Consider the following 17625-nt stretch of genomic DNA (forward strand, 5'->3'; position numbering starts at 1 on the left):
TTGAAAGAACACAATGTACTATCTTAGGGGGCCAAACCTGGTCCTGTACCCAGCCTGTGCTCTATCGTGGTCAGCCTAAGCTTATTACTTTGTCCTGGTCCAAATAACTGTAATAGCCACTATTTGCTTCGAGGCATTAATTTCCCTAAAATCTTTAAAACTACATAACTCCAGTTCTACTATTGTCATGTTTACTCTTTTTGTCTAAATTGGTATGACATTTTTCTTGTGTTTTGTTTTCAGTTATTACTGTTGGTGTGCTGCATAAACATTAGGGGTGGGCAGTGAATTCCGCTCGCTTTTCTTGCAAAGTTATTCCCATTCCGACCCCCGCTTAGAGCACAGAGTTGCAAAATTCTCCACTGTGTGGAGGTTTTTCCTAATTCGTGGTTGCCAGCATGAAGTTGCCCACCGTGAGCAAGGAAAATCTTAGTTCAGACCACCTCCCACGAGATTTCTGAACACGTGCGGTCACAACTGGTTGCTATCGCTTGCATGGAAAATCCTTCCATTTGTGTTGAGGAAGCTGCCACTCGAGTAGAAAATCCACTTGCACAGCAGAAAAGAATCAGCACCCTTTTGTGCTGCACGTGGTGCCATTCATGCTGATTTTACAGTATGGGTCAAACACCCAACACTAAAAGTGCGGACGGCATCCCCTAACGCACTCCCCCACTTGCAGAACTCCACATAAGGCAGCAGAGATTTTTGGTCACTTTGCGGAGTTCCATGTAGCAGAACTCTACGAACTCCAAACAGGCCTAATCAATACACTACACATTGCCTCTAATTTAGGCACACTGCTTTGTGACAAGCTACCAGAGGGCTCAGCATAGGATAAATTAATTACTTTTGTGGTTCACCCTGGCACGGTTTTGTGGTGATTGCTTGAAAAGGGTATTGCCCCCTTCAACTGAAAACCCAATTTCTCACACAGACTCATCCTGAACCTCTCAAACAGAACTCACATCACAACACACCTCAGAGAGCCCCACTTGCTCCCAATATACAAACATGTTAATTTCAAATTGCTCACACACACAATCAAGGCACTACACAATTTAGTCCCCAGCTACCTGAACAGTTGCATTTCCTTTCACTAACCAACCAGACATGACCGCTCCACAGGATTCCTGCTTGCACACATCCCATGCATGCACAGAACTAGATCAGAAGTACTGGCATTCTCTTTCATCACTTCTAAATTGTAGAACAGCCTCTTACTCCAAATTGAGCCTTCCGCTCTCTACTTGAATTGCACAAGATGCTGAAGACCTGGCTTTTTCAATTACCCAACCTGCCATAGGCAGGGCTAGGCACACACATCTGCTCAGTACTAGGATACCCCCACAGGAGATAGTGCACTTTACAAATAGACATAACATGACATACCATCAAATCTGATACTGTTCAGGAAATGGTTTATAACCTTCCTGTTTCTTTATAGACCCTAATCTGCAACTTGATTATATGGGTCATGGCCTTCATTGTGGACGCATTTCATGGTATATCTTTTCCCTTAACCTAGTGCTAGGATACTTCTGAGAAAGTGGCTGTTTGCAATTTATAAATGGCAACGTGAAAACAAATCAAACACCTACATAAAAATTAGAGGACATTGATTTTAAGCAGCCAACCTCCGCACTGCATTAATGGAGTACTTACTGCTCACTGAAGTTTTTGAAAATGTTCTCTTCTTACTGTGCATATCAACTGTCAATGTCCAAGAGAGTAATGAAATGGTCAAGTCTTACTTGAGCTTCCATAGCCCAAAACACAAAAAAGTAACTTATCAAGAGAGAAGGCAGCCAAAAGGCAGCTTTTAATATACTACACATTCAAATAGTTTTCTAACTTGCAAAAAAACTAAGGCCCTCATTACAAGTGTGGCAGTGTCAAGATCGCCACACTTGCGATGGTGGTTTGACCACCGCAGACAGGGCTGTCCGACCACCCTATCATGACTGTGCCGCCTGCAACAGCCTGGTGGTCTCGGCTTTCACAATCTGGTATGGCAGCGGTGCAAGCAGCGCTGCCCTGGGGATTATGAGTCCCCTTTCCGCCAGCCTTTGCATGAGGGTCTCACCGTCATGCAAAGGCTGGCGGAAAGGGGGTATTGGGGGCCCTATGGGGGACCCTGCACTGCCAATGCACTTGGCATGGGCAATGCAAGGGCCCCCACAGACATCCCGCTGCCCATTTTGCTGCCTAAATTACGGGCAGTGAAATGCGCAATGAGTGCCGTCGCACCTGACGCACCACAACATTGGCGCCGGCTTGATTACGAGCCGTCGTCACCATTGTGGTGAGTTTTCCACTGGACCAGTGGGTGGAAACGCTGTTTTCACCTGCTGGCCCAGTGGAAAACTCCTAATAGGGCAGCCAGCATACCGCCAGCACTGACGGTATGCTGGCTGCAGTGGCTTCGGCGGTCTTCTCTGAAGACCGCCAAAGACGTAAGGAGGGCCTAAGTCTTCAAAAATAAATTATTTGGAGAAGCTTGCTTGTTTTAATTGTAGTCTTTTTCCAACCGCTGGGGGTTTGCCGAAAGTTAAATAGGTATTGAAACTCCAATTGACATGTGAAAGACAACACTTTGCAGAGATGAACAGCCAACACTGCTGGATAGGACACTAGTAATAAAAAAAAAGATGGTCACAGACTTCTAGCCAACAATCAGCATTATATAGACTTTTGTTATGAGCACCAGTTCGAACTTTATCGTTTTATAAGCTTGGGCATTTTACAGATCACTTAGTGACATACAAGTACCAGACATGGCTCTTAGAAGATATATGGATGTTGTGAACCCAGCAGGTCTCTGACATATACTGTACTTGCACTTGTACCATGATTATACGCATGTTTGACCATTCTGAGTTCTAGTAATTCTACCAGAGCCGGACATCCATTTGATGCCTCTGCTTTTCCACTGTTGGCTGCAGACGATGAAGTGTTCTAAGCTTAGTTATGGTAGCAGACAGATCTAAAGTAATTTGCCATTAAGGGTGTTACTAGGTAAACCGCACTTATCTTATACTGGGATAAAGTCCTCGTTTTCTCTACAGCTCAGAGCCCAGACTTGCAGGCATATTTCAGAGTTAAACCAAGGAAGCGTTTTCAACAGAAGTGCAGACTCCTCCTAATAGTCACACCTTTGTTGGGGGAGTAATTGTTGGGGATGTCATTTATAATACATTATACTAATTATATTTCATATGTCTATCCAGAGGCTACTGGAACAATTTTGATAGTCATTCTATCTCCTTCCTGGATTGGCAGCAGCCTCCAGTTTCAAACTGAAGAATGCTGTATTGCATGGAGGAATCCAAAAGGCATCCTAGACATTTTGTGGCAATCAACATTTTAATGAATGGCGTGCCTCGGAGGTAGATACCTACTTCACAAAACAACATCCCAAAAGTCATTTAGCTGATCCTTTGCTGATACTCTCAGCAGAGGAGCCAATATCTCTATTTGCATGGGGTCTGCATTACCCGCAAATAGTTTGCAAATGTAGAGGTTTCACGTTTCTATATGGCACAGTGTGATAGCAGGTTGAGCTTAGGATACCAACTCATTCAGACAGATACATACAGTCGGGTTTAGTCAGATCATGCAAATAATTTGCAAACCGACATTAACTGAAAGATTCAATCATATTTTTTTTATCTTACACATACAAACCATAGCATAAAGCACTACAGTACAACTTCATAAAATTCTCTTAAACTTCTGGTGACATTGTGTTATGCATGTGCCCGTCATCAAACCGTAAAACCAAAAGCTTGCACCAGAGTAATTACTCATGAGCTCAACCCAACAAAGCCACTGATGTGTTATAGCACATTTAGATACCTGTATTGCAACACACACATTCTGTACAGGCACCAGTTTGTACCTCTGCGATGATCACTCCATCACATCAATTCAAATCCCACTCTGAATGAACAATTGGGCAAGGTACAGACACTAAAGAGTGGAAGGGGCCTTATTGATCAGTCATCTTGCCTTCACATAGAGTCTTCAAAAAATATACAGTCAAGAGGTGACACAGAGAATAGTGATCCCCAACATATCGTACATGTACTGAAGGCCTCAAATAGGGATGGAGGCTCTTGCGCCTATCTACTGCCTTTGTCATGATCCCATACAAAAAAGTATTGTACCGCTGTTAGCTGGTGTAGATAGTTAACCGGAGAGCCATCCGGGCTCTCCTATATTTAGTAAGCGTGCTCTGCATGTTCGGGTGGGGCACTGAGAAGAGGTATAAAATAAAGATGGGGCTGCGCTGATGCAGTCCCCCGTGAGTTAACCAGCCGTCAGCATTGCCTGTGTCTTTCTTCCAAAAGTTCCCAAGTCTTTTTCCACATTGGCGACGAGCGAGATGTAAACGTTAAAATAGCTACCCGTGTGCCTCTATAATGATGTGCGACAAGTGAGGGAAAAAAAAAGAAGAAAGGGGAAGAGCGCCATGTCGACGACGCGTGCGACGGTGTGAGTGATCCCCGTTCCCCGCCCGCTGTCCTCGACGAGCTGAGCATTCTCAGCGTTTGCACCTCACCTTTGTCCGGAACAGCACGGGTGCCGTAGCGCCGAAGACTCCTGTCCCCATGTGGCTGTGGGGCTGCCCTGCCTCTGAGTCTGTGCGTGCGGGCTCCTGGATCGGAGGAAAGGATTCCTCCTCTGTGAGGTGAGCCCTGAAGAACGCTACGGGGCCGGAAGAAGAGCGGTTGTCCAGGCGAGGCATCTGTTGCCGAGGAAAGGCATCACAGCACGCCGGGAACACTCGTAGGGAGAAGGCGGCCCAGGAAGTTAAGACCACTGAGCGCTCGTAGTGAAACGAGGCTCAGATGGTGAAAAAACGTTGGCGGCAGCTGAGGGGTGTGTCCCTCCAATACAATAAACAAAATAGAAGAAAAAAAATACATAAAAGGAGAAACAAGATTTTTTTAATTTATTTTTTTAAAGAAAACAATACAAAAAGGGGTTCCATAAAAGAAAAAATACATTGGAATAAAAGGATGTAAAGGCTACAAAGTTTCACACAGAAAAAACTGTAAAGTAAAAAAAAAAAAAAATGGATAAGGAAAAGGACAGTTGAATTAAGTAAAAGCCGGAGACACAGTAAGAAACATTAGACATACACAAGAGCTGTAGCTTTTGAGAAAGTGTACATTTAAAGTAACAACATGAGTGCGCCACAACAAGAAAATGTGCCACCACCACAAGAAAATCCCCACCTCCCGGTACAGATAAATAACAGTGTTCATTCCTCCTTCACAACGTTGTCCCCATTCAGCCAACTGATTGATCCGGCCACAGCGGCACCAAGATGGCGCCTGTGGTTAAATCGACTGGACAACTATTTCTGTGCCACCAGTGAAACGGAAGGAGCGGTGCGCAGGTCACTAATGTTGGTGATGGGTGGAGATGAGTTACAAGAGTTGTTTGATTCAGTCCCAGACACTGGGGACAAATGTGACTTTGATGCGGCTGTAACGGCTCTTAATAGGCACTTTGATGCCCAGTTAAACTCAGACTATGAGCGTTTCAAACTGCGACAGGCGCAGCAGACGGAGATTGAGTCAATGGACATGTTTTATGCACAACTAAGAAAACTAGCAAGTTCGTGTACAGGTCTCAACCAGCAGGAGGAGATCAGAGCTCAGATTATTCAGGGGTGCCGGTCCAATGCACTATGAAAGCTCATTCTGCAACAACAAGGCATCTCCCTAGACGAAATTCAAATTCTTGCACGCTCTCACAAACTGTCGGTGGTCCGGGCAGATGCCATGGCGGCAGTGCGAGGTCGTCGTTGGCAGCTGCTTCGTCAACACGTCCACTTCAGGTGAAAAAAGAGCAGGTAGACGCTATTCAGGCTTGCCAAATGCCAGGACGACGATCAAACCCTTTTAGGCCCGGTGAACGTGTCTGTGGGAGCTGCGGGTATGAACACAAGGCTACAATGGGATGCCCGGCAAAAGGAAAATCTTGCAATCGTTGTGGCAAAGGTAATCATTTTGCAACAGTGTGCCGGTCCGGAAGGAATAAACAAGGGGATCAAATGGGAAAGGACTCTAACGTCCGGAGTGTAACCAAGAAGACTGAAGAGTTGGGAGATAGTACAACATCTAGTGCGCCCATCTTTGAAGAAGACGAGGAGGAGGACATTTTTGTGATCTCATTCACCGGTGGGAGGCAACAAAAGAAGAGACCGCCTCCCATGAGCAAGGTACAAGTCAACGGCATGTTAGCATCAGTACTCATTGACACGGGGCGTCTGTCAATGTCATGGATGAGACCCTGTTTCAGCAGCTAACTCTCACACCGTCTCTCACCCCAACTGCCACCAAGATATACAATTATGGAGGACGGAAGCCCCTTCCTCTTAAAGGAACAGTGAAGGTGTGAGTGACCAGTGGAGATCGGTTGACACAAGCTAAATTCTATGTGGTGACAGGAGATCGGGGCACCCTATTAGGGTATCACACTGCGGAAGATTTGGAGTTAGTGTTTTTTGCTCGCCAGGTATATGACTCTCAAGTGGAACGCCTTATCAGTGAGTTTCCGCAGCTCTTTCAGGGGCTGGGACGGCTAAAAGGGAAGTGCATCAAACTTCATATTTACCCGAGTGTTGCCCTGGTCACTCTGAGACATCGCCGTGTGCCATTCCACTTACGACCTGCAGTGGAAAAGGAGTTACAACTGCTCAAGGACCAAGGAGTCATAGAAAAGGTAGACGGGCCAACACCCTGGGTTTCGCTGTTGGTAATAGCTCCAAAACCCAAACAGCCGGGAGCTATTCGCCTCTGTGTTGACATGCGTCTGCCTAATAAAGCCATTCGGAGGGAGAGGCACAGAACACCCACTATGGATGACATCACAGCCGATCTGAATGGGGCGCAATGGTTCTCAAAATTGGATCTCAACGCTGGGTATCATCAGCTGGAGCTGGACCCTGATAGCAGGAACATTACCACTTTCTCAACAGATGTGGGGCTCTGCCGATATAAGAGACTGAGTTTTGGGGTATCCTCCGCCGCTGAAGTGTTTCAGAATGCCGTTAGAGAGACATTGTCAGGGTTGCAGGGGGTAATCAACCTGAGCGATGACATCTTGATACACTCCGGACTATAGATGAACATCATCAACATTTAAGGGCTACGTTACAAAGGTTAGTGGAATCGGGACTGACTTTTCACAAGAAGAAGTGTGCATTTTATCAGACATCCTTAGAATTCTTTGGCTACATCTTTTCTAAGCATGGTCTACAAGTGGATCCGCGTAAAGCGGAGTCCATCCGTCAAGCCCCAATTCCACAAAATTCAACAGAAGTGCAGAGCTTTTTGGGAATGGCCAAGTATTGTGGGAGATTCATACCTCAGCCTGCCACGATGGCAGAGCCTCTGCGGCAGCACACAAAAGGACAACACTGCTGGGAGTGGACCCCGGCTGCGGACAAAGCATTTACAGACATCAAAGCAGCGTTGTTGGACAAATCAACCATGGCTTACTTCAACCCCCGTAAGCCGACGGAAGTAGTTGTGGATGCGAGCCCCGTGGGGCTTGGGGCCGTACTTCTTCAGGAGCAGAGACATCAGGAGTGGGTTCCGGTTGCATATGCCAGCAAAGCTTTGTCTGCAGTGAAAACACGGTATGCGCAAATTGAGCGAGAAGCCTTAGCGATTCGATGGGCATGCAAGCACTTTCACTTGTATCTCTATGGACACGATTTTCAAGTAGTGACTGATCAGAAGCCTTTATTTTCACTGTTTGGCGGAAGCCCACGCTTAGCACCTCTTCGAATTGAACGATGGACTGCTCTACTTCAGCCGTATAGGTTTTCGGTTATTTATCGCCCAGGGGTAAATAACCCAGCGGATTACCTGTCTCAACACCCATCCCAGAAAACGTTTGATCCTCAACAAGAACAAGATGAAGAAAGCTTTGAAGTCTTTGTCAGTATGGCTGTGCAGTCCGCATGCCCCAACGCTCTTATCATCACATACATTGTGAATGCTACAAAGGATGATGTAGTACTGAAGCAGGTTACTGATTTGTTGGGTCACAAGAAATGGAAACACTTCCTAGAGAAAACGAAGGTGTCTAGCCAAGAACATAAAATGACTATGCAAGGTATGTGGAAGGTGTGTGATGAGCTGTCCACCGATAATACAGGACTGATCCTGAGGGGAAGGAGGATCGTGCTTCCTCAGTGCCTGTGGGCTCGAGTGATAGAGCTAGCCCATCAGGGGCATCAAGGTGCCGCAAAAACAAAGGCGAGGCTGCGTGCCAAAGTGTGGTTCCCTGGCATGGACAGTCAAGTTGATGAGATGGTGGGGAAGTGTCACCCCTGTATCATCACGTCTGCGGAACTGCCCAGTTCTCCGATAGTCACAGAACCTGCCACTCTGAAACCGTGGACGAAGGTCAGCATGGACTTTGAAAGCTTTCCGGATGGGCGGCTAACAATTGTTCTGATGGACTCGTGTACCAAATTTCCTGTGGTAGAGGTCATATCATCTACGGCATTTGAAAATGTGTGGCCAGTTCTCCAAAAGACATTTGCGTTATTTGGGCTACCTGATGAGATCAGGACAGACAATGGTCCCCACTTCAAGGGCAAGAATTTTGCTCATACCTTTATGGGTTGGCTATTTGTCATCGCAAGATCATGCCGTATTGGCCTCAGGAGAATGGTGATGTTGAAAGGTTTAGGAGAACTTTAAATAGAGCCCTCAGGATAGGAGTGGAGCAAAGAGAGGACGGTGAGCAGTGTCTACAACAGTTCCTCAGTGCTTAACGCCAGACACCCCATAGCACCACTGGGTGTGCACCAGCAGCTTTGATGTTTAAAGTCTCTCTGTGTGACTGTATCCCAGCTGGCCCACGCTGGAAACCACCTGTGTTGGATGTGAAAGCCACTCAGAGGCGTCAGGAGGTTACTAATCAAAAGGCCAGCGAAAAACGGCGGACAAAACACAGAGAGTTCCAAGAAGGTGATCAAGTGGTAGTGAAAAATCGGAAGGGAGGAGGGAAGTTCCGAACACCTTTTGAACCCGAGGTTTGGGAAGTCATTGGTATTCAAGGGGCAATGATAACAGCGCCCCGGGGAAGGCAAAGAGTTACGAGAAATGTGTCACATTTCCATAAAGCTGGAATCTTCGTCCCTGTGGAGGAGGAAGGAGAGATGGAGGAAATAACGGGTGTGTCGCCGAGCAGAAATGAAGAGACTGTGAGTGTACCTGTGGCATTGCCTGCTGCGCGAGTCCTGCCGTGTGATTGTCCTGGACATAGGGGTGTGCTCGCTAGAAGTACAAGATATAACTTACGCCCTAATCCTGCTCCCAACAGCCAGCTAAAGGATTTTGTCTGCACAGTAGGCCCGGTGTGAACTGTAATTCAGTGCCATCCTTTTCAGACTGAGCACTGGTGATGTCAGGTGTCGGTGATGTGAGGACATGTACTATGATCAGATGAACATTTTGGTTATATTTGTAGCTCATCGTTCTGGGCTGTCTCTTATTTCTTTCCTTTCTTTATCCTCGTTCTCTTGCTCCATCTTTGGGGTTTGTTGTGTGGTTTTGGATATGTTATATAACTACGTCTCTTCTGTGTGGAGTAAAACATGGGAGGGATCTAGAGAGTTAACCGGGCTCTCCCATATTTTGTAAGCGTGCTCCACACGTTCGGGCGGGGCACTGAGAAGAGGTATAAAATAAAGACGGGGCTGCGCTGATGCAGTCCCCCGTGAGTTAACCAACTGTCAGCATTGCCCCTGTCTTTCTTCCAAAAGTTCCCAAGGCCTTTTCCACAGCTGGTACATCATGGCCGTTATCTGTCCAGTGAATGACTTTTCAACCATTCCGAATCTGGTTTGAACCCGCTCAGGGCCAGGGCCATACGAAAGCTCACAGGTTGCCTCGCTCATGTCACATGACTCAGCTTCTAAACTCGAAGTTTGGCTAATATTCTGGGAAGTCTAGAGTATTTCAGGATAATTTGCGCAGGCCTTGTCGTTGTGCTAATGTTAGGCGCTGAAGCTGGCTGCACCGTTTTCTTATAAGTTTATTGTGAAACAATATGCACTGCAAATCTTTTGACAGTAGCTAGTAGGAGATACTAAAACTTGTTAAAATTCCACATGTTCACCGGAAGGCCTCAACGTTAAAAACATCATGCCCATAAATACTTTTTTTGTGACATCTCTGCAAGGATCACAAGAGATAACTTTTGCTAATTCGCACTGCCATATTCTAAATATGTAGCTTTTCTTTTCTCCTGTAGCAAAGGAAAAGGATTTTACACGTGAATTGTGATTTTTGTTTACTATGTAAGACACGTGCCCATTGTCAATGATATGTAATCTCAATTGGTTTTTGGTTTTGGAGGCTCTGCATCGCTAACTTAAGTGCACTTCCACGCTAGAAAGTAAAAAAAATAAAAATAAATGACACCCTGAAGGAATAGGTAGTTCAATTTAAAGATAATCGAAAACTGGAGGGATCTGCACCATTGGCACTTTTTTTGTGCAACATCACACATCACATCGCCAGTGATAACAACAGTCTTGCGCCTGATGCTGTGGCTATATGATGGTGCCTCATATTTGATAGTTATTTGGAATATGGCAGTAGAAGTGTATGGAGTGCACTTTAACAAAAATATGTTTGTAAGAAAATAGACTAATCGCTTACTCTAATGAGTACAACAGCTGTAATCCTCTGATAAGCTCCGCGAATGACAATAAAATATATTGTGGTTTTGTGTTCTAGGCGTACTGAACGGCACAGTCTATATAGATGGCTCACTTAGCATATCTGCCAATATGTCACTTACAAAGCATTCCCCAAATGCTTTTTCCCTGCTTTTGTTTTGCAGATTTAATTGAGCCAGTCTGAGAAGCATTTCTGTGCCTGTGTAAACCTAAAAAACCTAATTAACTCAATGAAAGTTATGCTACCTCTCCTGAAGCGAAACTAATGAAATTAAAATCAGCTAGATACATTAATTGAATATTGCAAAGCTTTAGAATGGTTTTAAAAGAATTGTTTAGAAACTAATAAAGACTGAGCCAGGCTACGCCTACTTCATCAAGACTGTTTTATAAACACATTAAGAGGCATGTTTAAGAGCCCCTAGCGCCACCTTACCGCCACCATAGCGTCATTTTTTTACACTAAGGTGGCACTAAAGTGGCATTTTCCCCACTCCATATTTACAAAGTGGTGCTATGCATGCATTGCGCCACTTTGCAAACCCTTGCACTACATTATGCCTGCGCCAGGCATAATGTACTCAAGAGGGGCGGTCCCCCTTTAGGAGGGCCAGAACAATGGTCCTTTTTTTTCAGCACTTTTACCGCTTGCTCATAGCAGGCGTTAAAAGGGGGCATACCATTATCTATAATAGGCCCCTATGTACTCTGCAGGAGCAGCACCAACATTTTGGCACTAATCCTGCAGAGTAGATCAATAGCGTAAAAAAATTACGCTATTGCCCCCTTTCCTGCGCCATGGTGTTCCCTATTTTAAATACAGCGCACATATGGTGGCTGTAGGGTGGCCCGAAGGGACACAAGGAAAGTGGCACAGCATTAGGTCCAGCGCCACTTTTCTTAAAAGTGCCCTTATTATTTTAGGTCTAACTTTGTACGGGATACAAACAGGATTCATTATGCATCACAAAGTAGAAATGAAGAAAACAAAAGCCCTGTAATTTTTTTTTGTCACTCCAACATAGATGTCCCACCCCATGTAATTAGGGGCTTGGTGAAATGTCCTTCGCAGTCGAAATTCAGTATTCAGCTGAGGGAGCGTAGCAGCTATACTCAAAATTAACATGAAATGTTTATGAAGTAATGCATAATAATGCCACATATAAAATGTATTAATGTGCTTTTGCTAAACGTGCGCTTGAAATATGCCCACGGGGAGTGGCCGCCAATAAATATGGGGATTAATGAAACTGACTAATAATAATTAAAATGAGATGTTAAAGTGTGATTTTACACTAATATTAAGAGTTATACATAAGGATTTCCTAATAAATCATTAGACTTTAGTTAGCATGAATCGAGGCCTAGCTGCCCGGTTTTCATATTAAATGTGTTTTTCTAACGTGCAGTGTGCTGACTTGCTGAAGGACATGTACTCGTATTTTTCCAAAGCTAATTGATGAGTGTAACCATGGTAGATCCGTTCTCATGAAATTCGACTTACTAGAAGAAACATTTTTGCTGAATGCAACACTGTAGACTAGTTACAGGTACAAGGTCACCTGAACCGGTACAGACAATGGGCCTACTGACTGAAGATGCGAGAGACCACGAGAGTATGAAATCATACCGGACATTCTGCCCGCTGGAGACGTCAATCATAAGAACCAATAAACTACGTGAGAACTATTATGGGGTGACAAAGTTTGATACTAACACTGTAAACCCATTGGATGAAGATAGAGGGGTGCCAACCCTATCTAATCAGAGATTAGGGGACTGTACAACGGAAAAGGGATAAAACCCTTTGACGCGAGGAGCAATTAGGAGATGCCATTGCGAACTTTTGTTATGACCCAGACACTTTGTCACTCTGCATGGAGACTTTGCCTTTTGGTTCTTCAAACCATCCTTGCCTTACCCTGCCCGTTATATACCTTTCCTCCTTATGAGGGAAGTGTCCCTTCTTACCCATCATGCTGAATTCCCTGGCTGATGGCGAATCAACTGATGTCCTGAGGACGAATACTGAATCTGTATGCTGACCCATTACGGAGGGTAACTATATGATGATGAAATTGTAATTGTCTGATTGCCTTTCCTTTCTAGAGACCAACTGCTTATTTGACAGAGAACATAGTTAGATGTTTTCCAAATTAGTGTTACCAAATTGTTTTGCATGAAGCCCAACATGCCAATGCTAATTTGAGGTTTGTTAAAGGGTTCACTGACGCAAATAGACAAATGACTGGTTCAATGCTTTGTTGAATGATGCACTAATGATACTCTACTAAGGTTCATTCATGTTGATGTTGTGCTATGTTCTAATGTTTGTAATCTTTGCTTTGATGAAATCTTATTCGGGTTGCCATATTATAACAATGCTGATATGTTTAATGATTTTGAGACTAATAAACTTGCTAGTAGAATTATAATCAATAGGGAATAAACATCACAAAATTGTACTAAACTGGTGTGGTTATTCATGACTGAAAGGGCATGGTGGTTTCTGATTCTAATTGATGACGTTATTGACTTGTTGATTGACATGTTGATCAGTTATCTCGTCCTAAGGTGTCTTCATTCAGGGTCAAAAGATTCATCGGCCTAAAACGAGTCCCAGAGTGAATAAATGAATTAGATTGGGACGCGTTAGCAGTTCTGGTAGCAGAGCGATGGTTACGGCCCTTTGGGGGCCCTAGGACGAGGGGCCATTGTTTAAAAGTGTTTTTCCAAATAATGCAAATTGGAGGTATGATGTGTCTCTAAATTCCCCATGACTATCCCGGAATCTCGGAGCTTGCTTAAGTGAGTTGGGTATGTTCTTTGCGTTTTAGTATGCATGGTGTAGGATTTGCGCTTGCTCAGCTTATACATATTGCAGGTGATTTGTGAAATTTGTGTGGTTTTAGGCCAGGTAATGCTGTCTTAGTAGGAGTGGGCATACTCCACAGTATGAGAGTAGGGAAGTCGGCGAACTTCATGTGAGTGTGGCACTTTGTGCTCAAAATTGTCCACGTGGTTGTTGGTAATGTATGGACCCGGCGTGGTCTAAGACTCAGGAGTATATTGACAAGTGTAGGAGACACTTGGTTTATGTTGTAATTTGTGCGGTTTAATAGGTCAATCGGGCATGGTTGACAAGTCGAGTTTAAGTGAAATTGTGTGATTGAAACCTTCGATGGAGATTTGGCAAGTTCTAAAGTGCACTAGAACAAACCATTGACAAGGCGAGAGTAGGATTTGCGGGTCGAATTCTGCTTGCGAGTGCAGGAGCTGAGAAGGAGAGAGTAGCGGCCGAGGCTTCAAGTGAAATCTCTGTAAAGTTCTGAAGCAATTGTGTTACCCTTCCTGTAGTACACCGACAAATTTGGGTTTTTGTTGTTAAAGGTGCTCGCAATATATTGCATTAGTTTTGTGTGAGGAGGACAAGCCGCAAGACTTTGTCAGCTGCAGTGTGTGTGAGTGTGATGTCATTGGAGCCACGCTGGGATAGGTCAGTTGCTGAGAGAGGGCGCACACGGATTGCCAGCCGTCCGTGATAGGCAATTTGTTGAGAAGGTAGGTGAAGAGTGTTCTGGGGATTATAGTCACTTCCTGAGTAGATCCTAAACAAAATAAAAGATGCAAAAATGAAGTTTTTCAAGGCTCTATAGTGTGCTTTGAGGGGAGATACATACATTACAGCGAGTGTGGGGGAGCCTACACCGCCTGAGGGTACTCCAGCTTATATCGTAATGGAGGAGAAGGGAGTTGCGCTATATCTTTGGTTAAAGCAGTGGTGCAAATTGACAGAGAAGGAGGGATGTTTGACGTTTCCGGAACATGGAACATTTAATATAAGAATTTTGGAAAATTTGCAATTGATGTTAAGTGTGCAAAAACCGCCCCCAAGACCAGCTCAGTATGAGGCATTATAGGTCTGGGATTTAATGGCCATACAACAGAGGCAGCAGAAATTTTCCAGGAGAATAAAAAGAGCAGAAAAGACTTTAGCGGAAGCTAAATGGGATAATGAGACCAAGATGTGGAGAAGGGGAATAGTTGATGGAATTAAGATGTTTCCGGCAATAACCCAAGAAGATGAGACACAGGGAAAGAAAGCCACTTGTAAGATAGACAAGGGCTCTAGTAAGCCAAAGGAGACTCAAAGGTATTGGGCAGATGTAGATGATTCAGACGATGAAGAGTTTCTTAATCAGTTGTTACATGATCGCCTGACACCATATGCCATAAATGATAATGTACAGAGCACTAGTGTGGGTTCTGAAGACCCGGCATAAAATAAGGGAATCACGAGTACAGTGCAGACAAGTGATACAGTTTTGATACAGAATGGTGTCTGTGTACCCACTGCGCCAGATACACAGATTCAGTTTCAGCCACCACAGATTCAGAGGCTCTATCCTGATGTTCCAGTATCAGAAACAACTACGAGTTTGATGGTGCCGCCTGATCCAGTATACACGAAATCAAAGTTAGTGCAGATTGAGCCAACTCCGCAATTGCTGCCCCAGCCGCAGCAACAGGTGGTTCCGAGTTACACTTCTGTTGCAGGACCACAGTCAGTAGCTACAGCACACATAATGAATCAAGCTATGGGAGTTAATGCTCCACAGGGTTTGGGAATTGGACAGTCACCAGCTGCTATATCATTGCCAATTACTGTTGGTCCACCAGTACCACTGTATGCGCAATGTAAGCCTGGCGTATGTGACCAGGGAGTAATGACCCAAGAGGCAATAAGAGGAGGGTCTACCGGAAACTTGCAGGGAATGACACAGGGAGGACAGACAACTGAAAGGTCTAGATCCTTGTTGGACTTTAGTCCGCTTGGGGTTCCTTTGGAGATGATGAGGCAAGCAGGGTCGGGAATACTAACCCCACAGGTAATGAGTACAAATACGACATAGACACCAATGATGCAGTCTGGAAATGTCTTGTTGCAAGGCTTAACAGCGCAACAATTGAACAAGTGGTGTTATAAGCTCAACACTCCGCAGACTACTACAGCGGCTGCAGAGAGGCCAGAAAGGGAAGAATACCTGAATTTTGTGAGACTGGGTGAAGAAGCCACTGAACTAGTGGAACGAACAATGGGGGTGAACAGATTAGAATTATACACAGAAGCAGAATTGAGGTATCTGTGCCCCAAAATAGCCAAGGAAGTGAGCAAGGTGCATCAGAGGTTGGCAAACTTGGCGGACAAATACAGCATAGACGTAGAAAATACTAAACATTTGAAGAAGAGCTATAGGTTAGACTTTGGACCTAAAGACTTCGATCATATGAAATCTACTGGAATGAAGGCACACCTCGAAGAGATACTGCAGAGTGCTAAAATTTGGGGAGCATTAGAGAAATGGGAAGGCAGATGGGCAAGGAAGAGAAATAAAGAGAAAGGTGATGGCCCAGAACCAAAGCAGGCGAAAGCTGCACCAGACACGGGGACAATAAAATTGTTACCAATGAGAGAGACAGCTGGAGGGGTCCTAGTCCATGTACCATGGTCCAGGGGTGACATCCTGTCATTCACAAATGATTATCCCAGGTTGAGGAAGAAGCCGATAGAATGGTACCAGCAGACGGACAGGTTTGTGAAGCTTGTGAAATGTCTTGGGGAAGGCTTGAATACCCTGTTTGAGATTATAGTTCCCGCTGACTTATGGCTTGAGTGCAAGAGGGGTGTGGATTGGCCGACAGAGGAACCAGCAAGGGACAAGGTTACTGGAACACCGTCTTCTGAAGTGATGAGATATTATCACAAAATGATTGAGTTTTTGAAGCAGAAATTGTCACCAAAGGTGACTGATTGGCAGAAAATTGATTGAACATCACAGGAGGGCAAAGAGTCAATACACGCTTACTATGAGAGGTTGTTGAAGGCATTCAAACACTACAGCGGCACTGAGGTCATAGAACCGAAAGATATGAATCTCCTTGTCTTCAGGTTTGTCGAAGGGCTGAGACCAGAGATTAGCCAGATTATTAAGAATCATTTGATCTGTTGGCAAGCAAAGCCGATTGATAAGGTGTTGCAGTATGCAAAATACTGTAGTGACAAGATTGAATTGAAGCAGAGAAAGTTGAAGGAGAAGGTGAAAGTGATGCAAATTAAGGCAGCACAAGCAGGGATGCAGGGAAATGGGATACAGCAGATGGTACAGCAGCAACCGCAGGGAACTGGAGTGTTTCAGGCACAACCGAGAGGTCGAGGGGGTTTTGTGAACCGTGGTCCAGATATTAATACTGTTGTGGTTCAAAATGATGTCCAAGGGATGAAAAAGGTTTCACTATGTCACGCGTGCGGGGGCGTGGGGCACTGGAAGTGGGAATTCCCAATGGTGGTGCAGGATGGTGTTGTTCAACAAAGCAATGATATCGGTACATTTAAAAATGTGAGGGATCCAAAAGTGAGGGGCCAAAATCCGAATTTCCAGAATAATATGGTGCAGATGCAGGGTCTCCAACCCATGCAACAAATTCAAATGCCACATGTTCAACCAGCACAAATGCAGCAGGCACAACTGCAGATTCCCATGGAAACCTAGACAGCAAATGCAGATACCATTAGCTCCAATGGGACAGCAACAGGAGATGCTTCCTCAACAGGTCACAGGTCAAGCAATGAGTCAAAATAACACAGTACAGCAGTTCCTATTGTGTGGTGAGGATGAAATAAACGATGAATGGTCAGATGATTGTTCAGATAGTGAAGAGTGCAGGCTTGCAGCATCCCTAGAAGTAGATCAGAGGGGACCTTATGTAGAAGGAAAGGTGATGGGTCATAAGGTTTCATTCCTAGTGGATATAGGAGCTACACGCTCTACAGTCAGAAGTGCCAAGGTTCTGAAATTGCCTCTTTCGGGGCATACCATAAGGGTGGTAGGAGTAGCAAATTAGTT

This window comes from Pleurodeles waltl, chromosome 4_1 (assembly GCF_031143425.1).
Source record: "Pleurodeles waltl isolate 20211129_DDA chromosome 4_1, aPleWal1.hap1.20221129, whole genome shotgun sequence".
NCBI classification, from domain to species: domain Eukaryota; kingdom Metazoa; phylum Chordata; class Amphibia; order Caudata; family Salamandridae; genus Pleurodeles; species Pleurodeles waltl.